The sequence below is a fragment of the Lutra lutra genome, chromosome 6, assembly GCF_902655055.1.
Source record: "Lutra lutra chromosome 6, mLutLut1.2, whole genome shotgun sequence".
NCBI lineage: Eukaryota > Metazoa > Chordata > Mammalia > Carnivora > Mustelidae > Lutra > Lutra lutra.
The window spans coordinates 72,895,023-72,904,778 of NC_062283.1; the positions used below are offsets into that span (position 1 = coordinate 72,895,023).

General features: G+C 39.3%; 1 pseudogene; it reads left to right on the plus strand.

Moving 5' to 3' along the window:
* Positions 1 to 5,753: 5,753 nt before the first annotated feature.
* Positions 5,754 to 7,746, plus strand: LOC125101614 (high mobility group protein B1-like; annotated as a pseudogene).
* Positions 7,747 to 9,756: the final 2,010 nt, after the last annotated feature.

Consider the following 9,756-nt stretch of genomic DNA (forward strand, 5'->3'; position numbering starts at 1 on the left):
ACATTCAGGGTAAGTATTGAGAGATATGAATTTAGTGCCATCGTATTGCCTGTAAGGTGACTGTTACTGTATGTTGTCTCTGTTTCTGATCTACTACTTTTAGGGTCTCTCATTGCTTAGAGGACCCCTTTCAATATTTCCTGTAGACCTGGTTTGGTGTTTGCAAATTCTTTCAGTTTTTGTTTGTCCTGGAAGCTTTTAATCTCTCCTTCTATTTTCAATGATAGCTTAGCTGGATATAGTATTCTTGGCTGCATGTTTTTCTCGTTTAGTGCTCTGAATATATCATGCCAGCTCTTTCTGGCCTGCCAGGTCTCTGTGGATAAGTCTGCTGCCAATCTAATATTTTTACCATTGTACGTTACAGACTTCTTTTCTCGGGCTGCTTTCAGTATTTTCTCTTTGTCGCCTAGACTTGTAAGTTTTACTATCAGGTGATGAGGTGTGGACCTATTTTTATTGATTTTGAGGGGTGTTTTTAGCATCTCCTGGATTTTTATGTTTGTTCCCTTTGCCATATTAGGGAAATTCTCTCCAATAATTCTCTCCAATATACCTTCTGCTCCCCTCTCTCTTTCTTCTTCTTCTGGAATCCCAATTATTCTAATGTTGTGTTGTCTTATGGTGTCACTTATCTCTTGAATTCTCTCCTCGTGGTCCAGTATTTGTTTGTCCCTCTTTTGTTCAGCTTCTTTATTCTCTGTCATTTGGTCTTCTATGTCACTAATTCTTTCTTCTGCCTCATTTATCCTAGCAGTAAGAGCTTCCATTTTAATTGCACCTCATTAATAGCTTTTTTGATTTCAACTTGGTTAGATTTTAGTTCTTTTATTTCTCCAGAAAGGGCTTTTATCTCTCTGGAGAGGGTTTCTCTAATATCTTCTATGCCTTTTTCGAGCCTGGCTAGAACCTTGAGAATCATCATTCTGAACTCTATATCTGACATATTACCAATGTCTGTATTGATTAGGTCCCCAGCCTTTGGTACTGCCTCTTGTTCTTTTTTCTGTGGTGAGTTTTTCCACCTCATCATTTTGTCCAGATAAGATTTGCTTTCTCCTCCTCTGGAATTCCGCTGTTTTCCTTGGTGAGTGAAGTTGGTCTTGGCTGGGTTTCTTGTTGATCTTCTGGAGGAGGGGCCTATTGTAGTGATTCACAACTGTCTTTGCCCCAGGAGGAATTGCACTGCCCTTACCAGGGGCCAGGCTAAGTAATCCACTCGGGTTTGCTTTCGGGAGCTTTTGTTCCCTGAGCACTTTCCGTAGAATTCCAGAGGATGGAAATGAAGATGGCAGCCTCCCAATCTCCGGCCCAGAGGAGCTGAGAGCTCAGGGTCCTGCTCCTCAGTGCACCCTCAGAAAAAAGCGCCCAACTGCCCTCATCTCCCTGGCCTCTGGTTGCCCTTGGAGGAAAGAGCTCAATCGGTCACACTTGGAGTAAAGCGCCCGGTCGCTTCCATCTCCGTGGCCTCCAGCCGTGCTCCAAGCTCACCCAGCCTGCGACTGGTTCAAGGTAACCCTGAGCTGAGAGCTCACTCCTCGGCTTTGTCGCTGTAGTCGGCTTCCCCACTCTAATACCTGTGAGCTCTGCGACACTCAGACAGCCCTGGTCCTTCTGTGACCCTGCGGGACCTGGGGCCACGCTGACCCCATGTGGGCTTCACCATGGTTTAGCCTCTAGAGCGATGTCCCTCTGTGGAGTGGACTTTTGTAAGTCCTGATTTTGTGCTCCGTTGCTCTGCCGCTTGCTGGGAGCCGCCCCACCCCCCGCAGTCTATCTTCCCGTCACTTTGGATTCACTTCTCCGCAGGTCCTACCTTTCAGAAAGTGATCGATTTTCTGTTTCTAGAATTGCTGCTCTTCTTCTCTTCGATTTCCCTTTGGATTTTTAGGTGTTCGCAATGGTTTGATAAGCTATCTTATCTCCTGCTTGATCTCCTGCTACCTGATGTCATCTCAGCCTGCTACTTGTCCACAATCTTGACTCCTCCCCTCCTCATATATATTTCTTGATGCAGCAAAGATATGAAAAAAATACCACACAGTTTCATCACACAATATCACAGAATTTTTAATTTAGAGGGAAAACTGAATAATGATCAGTTTAGATGATCTGTAAGCCAGGGCCATAAATGAGAGGTTTTCATAGAGAAAAGAATGTTACTACTTAATATTGATATACATGATATGCTTAATAGAGAGCCTGGCAAGAAAATTGAAACAATCTTTGGATAATTCACATTATTAAAGAGTTCTGTTTGCAAATATGTTTATGCATGGTCTTCAGAAAAAAATCTTTATCAAAATTCTATTAATTTGTAAAATATATGGGAAACTAATCACAAATTGAGTAAGAAGATGCTGTATAACATTTGACTTTCAATTTACTAGTCTAGTCACAACTCATAAAACACAGCGCCTGACTTTCTAGCCATTACAATGACATAAGTAAAGGAAGTAAAATACACATATATTAGAAAGGAAGAAACAAAACTCTCCCTATTTGTAGATGATGTGATTATCTATCTAAAAATCCCAACAAATTTACAAAAATGAAAATGCACAGAACTAACAAATGAGTTCACCAAGCTTGTAAAATATAAGATAAACCTACAAAAATAAATTGCATTTCTATATTAACAATGAACATATGATCACAAAATTAAAAATTCAATACCACACATACTGGCTCAAAAATAATTGAATACATGGGTATAAGTCTAACCAAACATGTGAAATATCTGCTTACTATAATCTATGAAATGATGATAAAAGAAGTTTTTAAAGATCTATGTAAATGGGGAAATATTTTCTGATTATAAATGGGAAGACTTCACAGAGTAAAAATGTCAAGTTTCAACAAACTGATGCACAGATTTAATCAATTCCTGTCACACTCTTAGCAAGATTTTTTGTAAATATATAAAATATTATTCCAAAATTCATATGACAATGTATAGATCTCAGAATAGCTAAAACAACATTGACAGAAAAAAGAATAATGTGGGAGGAATCGGTCTGATTTCAAGTTTTTTCTATATAGCTTCAGTATTCAAGACTGTGCAAATTGCAGAGAGTTAGACATATATAGATCACTGGAACAGAATACAGAGCTTGGTAATGGATCCATTCAAACCTGCCTGATTTTGGCAAAAATGAAAAAACAATTCAATGTCGCCTTTTCCACAAGAGTTGCTGTTTTACCTTACACAAAAATTAACTCAACAGGAAACAACAGATGTTGGTGAGGACACAGAGAAAGAGGAACCCTCTTACAAGACTGTTGGTGGGAATGCAGACAGGTATAGCCACTCTGGAAAACAGTATGGACGTTCCTCAAAATGTTAAAAATAGAGCTACCCTATGACCCAGCAACTGCGCTACTAGGTATTTACGCAAAACACACAAAACACTTATACGAATATGTGTTAACTTGTGAGAAACCATTTGCCATGTAGTTATTTTCAGGAACCATGTGTGAAAATTCTTCCAAAACCCATAACCCCAAAGCACAAAAATCACCTATCTAGGTGAAAGGAAACCAGTATTCTAACAGCCAAAAAAGCCTTTCAACTTGCTTTCATGTTTATATATATACAGGGGGAGAAACCTGAAGGAAATGAGAAAACAGCATTATGTAAATAACTAAAGACAATACCTGCTTCTCCTTTTACCTCAGGTAACCAAAACACAAAAGAGATCAGATTAAAAGGAGAGAAGATGCCCACAGGATAATGGCTATAAAGCATGGAGATGGCATAAACACCCTTGCCTTCCTCCTCATATTGTTGCCTAACATAGGGACACTTTGCTATGCTGTGATTCTCTGAAGGGACAAGCAGGAGACAAGGAAAATATTCTGCAAACATAAACCAGAGAGGCAATAACTGAAAATAAAGTGAATGCAGCTGAAAATGAAGCATCAGTCTCTAGTAGTATCAATAAGATTCATGTAACTTCCTTCATATTACTGTTGCCAACCAAAGCAATAGTATCCCATGGACCAGGTAAGACCAGCTCTAAATGACTATATTGTGCAAGAGAAGGAATAATCATGACAAAGCTAATGAACAGAAGATCAGGCTTCTTCCTAATTTTTCTTTTCAGCCAAGTAAGTTCTGAAATGTCTGTTATAATTTAAAGAGAGGAGAGGTTTTCAAAGTTAATAATTAGAAACTAATTAACGGCACTGAATGGTGTGTGTGCATTTGTATATGTGTTTGTGCAATTAAAATGTGAGAGATTTCTTAATTTCACAAATTGTAGAAAATGTTATACTTCTCATGATTATTGACTTTTTTCTTCCCTTTCAAAGTTTGAAGTAGATGAATGTGAAAAACAACAGAAAATAAGAAGACCCTTTGGGAAATGAGTTAACATATTATCATCTTTGCCAATTAGCATTTATTGAACAACTGGGCACTTGGTACTTCAAGAATCTCTACAGAGATTCTGTACTGAGATAGGCTTCTATAGTCTGTAACTGCGTGGTCATCTATTAGAGGACAAGATTAATCTACTAATGCATTACATCATGCAGAATTATGCTTAGATTTGTTTTTTTCTAAGGGAAATTCCATTTTTATGTATCTTTTATTGATTTTTAAGGTTTTATTTATTTGTCAGAGAGAGAGAGACAGCACAAGCAAGGAAGAGTGGCAGATAGAGGGAGAAGCAGGCTCCCCACTCAGCAGGGAGCAGGATGCCAGTCTTGATCCCAAGACCCCAGGATCATGACCTGAGCTGAAGGCAGACGCTTAAATGACTGAGCCACCCAAGCATCCCGGAAATTATATTTTTAAACAAGTTAATCTGTGTATCTTATTCAAATGTTCATAATTGGAAACTTAATTGTTTCAACAAATATGGTTTTAAATTACAGCTGGAAGGAAATTTACCTTGTAAATTGTTGCTATGAGCATTGGGAGAGCTATGAACCAATTCTTGCCCATGGTGGCATATATCTACAAGTTGAATTATTTTTTTCAATCTGATACCAGTGAGAGTAAACAGCTGGTTCACTCCAGGGGATAATTTTCCATGTTAAATGTCATTTAACATAAAACTCATTCTGATGCTATCAAATCTTCCTTTTTGTAGCAGGTCTAATTTGGTATCACTTTTTTAAAACTGTTGTAATAGAATTAACCAATACTTAATGGTGAGTATGGTCTGTGCTTGTCTAGAAGCAAAAAACTAATGTTCTTAATCCTTTCTGGAGTCTAAAACACTTAGCCCCAAAAAATAGCTCTCATAGATGCAAACACAAACAGGGCCATTTTGAAGTTTTAGAGAACAACAATTATAAATGTATTGGGAGTCACAAATTTACTCTCTCAGCAAGTCATATGTGGAGAAAAAACATAATTTCTTCGCATAATCTACGTATCTTCGGCAAGAGAACCTACCCGCTGGGAGGAAGAAAAAAAAAAAAAAATTAGTCCCAGAGGCGGATTCCCACAGTCCGTTTACATAATGATTTTTCTTTGAGCTAATTGTTCAGCGTTGCTGTTATTGTTGCCTCAACATTTGCTCCTCTCTGAGGTTGTGTTTGATGTTTATGGGGAGAGAGACTCACGTGATGCCTTGGTAGATGAATTAAGAAGGCAGAGAGAGCTTTGCAGCACATTGAGCTCCAGAGAGCACGGGGGCAAGTGAACGAGGCCAGCCTTGGCGCCTTAAGCGACTCTTGGGCCTCGCTGGGGAAAGTAAGTAAGCCAGGGCAAAGGACAGCCTAAGAAGCGCAGAGACAAAATGTCATCATATGCATTCTTTGCCCAAACTTCTCGGAGGAGCACAAGACTAAGCACCCAGAGTCTTCAGTCAGCTTCTCGGAGTCTGCCCAGAAGTGATCAGAGAGATGCAAGACCACGTCTGCTAAAGAGAAATGAAAACACAGACCCCTTAAGGGGAAACAGAAGAGAGTTCAAGAGTCGCAGTGCACCCAAGTGGCCTCCTTTCGCCATTTTCTCATTTTATTCTAAGCATCGCCCCCAGATCAAAGGAGAGCATCCCGGCTTCTCTGCTGATGTGCTGCGAAGAAACAGGGAGAGACGTGCAGTGGCAACACCGCCACAAACCGCCGGCAGCCTCTGGCGAGGAAGACTGCTGGGCTGAAGGCAAAATATCGAGAGGATATTGCTGCATACCGAGCTAAAGGAAAGCCTGATGCGTGCGGCAGAAAAGGTAGTCGTCAAGGCTGAAAAAAAGCATGAAAAAGAAGGTAGAGGAGGAAGAGGAGGAAGATAAAGAAGATGACGAGGAGGAAGGTGAAGAAGAAGAAGTTGATGATGGTAAAGTTGGATCTAGCACAGTTTTTGTTTTTGGTTTTTTTTTTTTCTTTCCTGGTCTCTAAATCATTTTACAACCCCACCCTGCCCCCTGTACCCAACTCCTTTTAAAGAAAAAAAAAAAAAAAAAAGAAAAAGAAAAAGAAAAAGAAATGTAAATCTGTGTAAGATTTGTTTTTAAACCTTACAGTGTCTTTTTTTGTTTGTTTTTTTGTTTTTTTGTGTGTTAACACACTACAGAATGTATCTTTAGATAGCCCTGTCCTGGTGGTATTTTCAGTGGCCACTACCCGTGCCTGGGAGGGTGTGGGGATGGTAAATCAGTATGGAAAGTTACAGCAGGTTCTTGTTGGTGCCCAGTACGGATTAGTTATGTATGGGGATGGCAGTGTTTTCATCTTCAGTTGTCTCTGATGCAGCTTGCATGACGTAATTGTTCTGTTAACTGAATACCACTCTGTAATTGCAAAGGAAAAAAAAAAAGTTGCAGATGTTTTGTTGCTATTCTGAATGCTTCTAAGTAAATACAATTTTTTTTAATAAAAAAAAAAGAAATGTAGTCAGGCAGGAAGATGTTGCCCTCTAGTCACTTCCCTGTACAACACTGATATTAATTTAGGAGCTAGTAGGCTTGCCATAAAGTCTGTCCAGGCGGAGTGAGATGACCTTATAATAGGTACTAAGGGCATAACATAATTGTGGAGTTGCATGCTAAGGCCAAGGAAGCTAAATGAGCAGGTTTTAATTTCCTGATCCCTCTGAGAAAGACAGTAATTCTGCCCACAAAAGCCAGCAGCAAACCCCGTGAGGATGCCCCGGATGGGACCAGGCCAGCCACCCCCAAAACTTACCAGACTGGCCATTTTGCAACTTGGTCAGAGGATTCAGAGAACATCTCAAGGTAATGATGATTCATTTATTTTTCCAGTATGAGGTCAGGTGATCACACCTCTCCCTGACTGGAGCTAGAAAGAGAATAAAATATGAACTGAGTTGAGCAATTATCTTCTAAAAGATTGAGCATTATCTAAAATGACTGTTTATATTCTCAAATTGGACTTAGTTATGAAATGAAAAGGACAGGCTGTTCTATTTCCCCCCACACTGCAGAGGTTCCTCTCCTGATCAGATTTGGTGCCCATGCTACATACACTATAAATGCAGCCTCAAATAAACAACAACTCTCGGCATAAGGTTCGTAAGAGAACTAAATGCAGAGCATAATGATAGGCAAAGTCATATTTCACTTATAGGTGGGTTTAATTTCGAATCTCAGTAACTCAAGAACTGAAGTGAGCTGGGATAAACATTGCAAAGTATTCAACTTAAGCCAAATCTGAGAAATGATCTGTAAGTATAATGCGTGCTTTAACTACTTAACTTCTATGAAAACGATTATTTGTTAACTTGATTCTTATTCTTATAGCGAAAGGAAGAACAATAAAGTTATAAATTGAAAAGAAAAAAAAAAGGGAGGCACTGCAGTGACTGGTGACTCAGTTGGTTAAGGGGCTGCCTTTGGCTCAGGTCCTGATCCCAGGGTCCTGGGATGGAGCCCGGCATCTGGCTCCCTACCCAACAGGAAGCTGGCTTCTGTCCCTCCTCCCTACTCATGCGCATGCTCTCTCTCTCTTTTCTCTCTGTCTTAAAAATAAATAAATAAAATCTTTAAAATAATAATAATAATAATAATACAAATGGGGAAAAACCCCACACTGGAACATTAGTACAAATGGAAATAAAGGTCAGGAAACAAGACAAGAGGGAAAGCACTGGCCCTTCGTTTAGAGTGAAATTGGCCTAAACTGATCAGTCCATGCCTTCTAGGACAACTACATAGTCCTGAAGTTAGTTATTCTTTAGAAGACAAAGTGTGGGGACGCCTGGGTGGCTCAGTTGGTTAAGCAGCTGCCTTCGGCTCAGGTCATGATCCCAGCATCCTGGGATCGAGTCCCACATCGGGCTCCTTGCTTGGCGGGGAGCCTGCTTCTCCCTCTGCCTCTGCCTGCCATTCTGTCTGCCTGTGCTCGCTCGCTCTCCTCTCTCTCTCTGACAAATAAATAAAATCTTTAAAAAAAAAAAAAAAAAAAAGAAGAAGACAAAGTGTGCTATGGGAGCCAAGGGCAGGCTACCCTCAAATGTGCCACTTTGACATGTTGCTTATTTAAAATAGAAACTACTTAAGAAATAGCCAATTCAAGGAAGCTCAGACCCTTTTCTGAGGAAATAAATACCTCATTTGAAATGTACCCCCCCTGTACTGAGAAGTAAAAAGGCATCCGTATCACCAGAGATAGAAACTTTAAAGCTGAGAAAGCTACAGAAACAAACCTTGATACTTTTTTCTAACTGCTACCTCTGCCCGAATTCCATTAAATCTCCTAAACATCTGTTTTCTTTATCCTGTCAATTTCTTACAAATTTATTGTCTTTTTGTCTAAAACATATAAAAACAGCCTGCCTTTGTCATTTCTTTAGATTTCATTTTCATTATTGGGCTTCCATGCGCCTATTAATAATTTTTTTTCTCCTGTTTGTCTGTCTCATGTAAATTTCTTGATGCAGCTGGAAGACCTTAAAGGATAGAGGAAGAATTTTTCCTGCTGTATAATATAAAGAAAGAAATTATGCTTCAACAACTACGAGGTAAGAGAGAAGATGCTGGAACTACACATATTTGTTTTTTTATTTTATTTTTTAAAAGATTTGTTTGTTTGCTTATTTATTATTTATTTATTTATTTCATTACTTTAGAAAGAGAGAAAGAGTGTGCAGGGGATAAGGGCAGAGGGCAAGGGAGAGAGAAAATCTCAAGGAGACACTCCCTACTGAGCACAGAGTCAGACTTGCCGATTAATCTCACAGACCTGAGATCATGACCTGAGCTGCAATCCGGAGTCAGACACTTAACCAACTGAGCCACACAGGCACCCCTGGAAATATACATTTTTAATTCCTTGGAAAAATCCCATTCTCCTGGGTGTAGGTAGGGGCCCTCTAATCTTTGTAAATCCAAAAGATGAAGTAAAATGATCCTCTTTTTAGGGTGTGAAAGTAGGAGTGTAATACAGTAGAAAAGGATTTCCAATCCCTACTGCCCAAAATACACAAAACAGATAATTTATGATACCGTAAACTTGAAAATAAATCAGAAAGTGAACAATTATGAGTACATCCTGCTTGTTTCTCATCAGCTTGTTATCAGGTGAAAACAGGCACAACAGGAATAGCCCCTTCTTATTTTCATATTCTATAATCCAATTTTTTGACATTTGATGAATTAATAGAAGCAAAATATGTGTAACTATACCTCAACCTGACGATAACACCTATAGCCGTTCATTTTTTTTTCGTTTGCTTTGTTTTGTTTTGTTTTGTTTTTAAGATTTTTATTTATTTGACAGAGAGAGATCACAAGTAGGCAGAGAGGCCGGCAGAGAGAGAGGAAGGGAAGCAGGCTCCCTGCT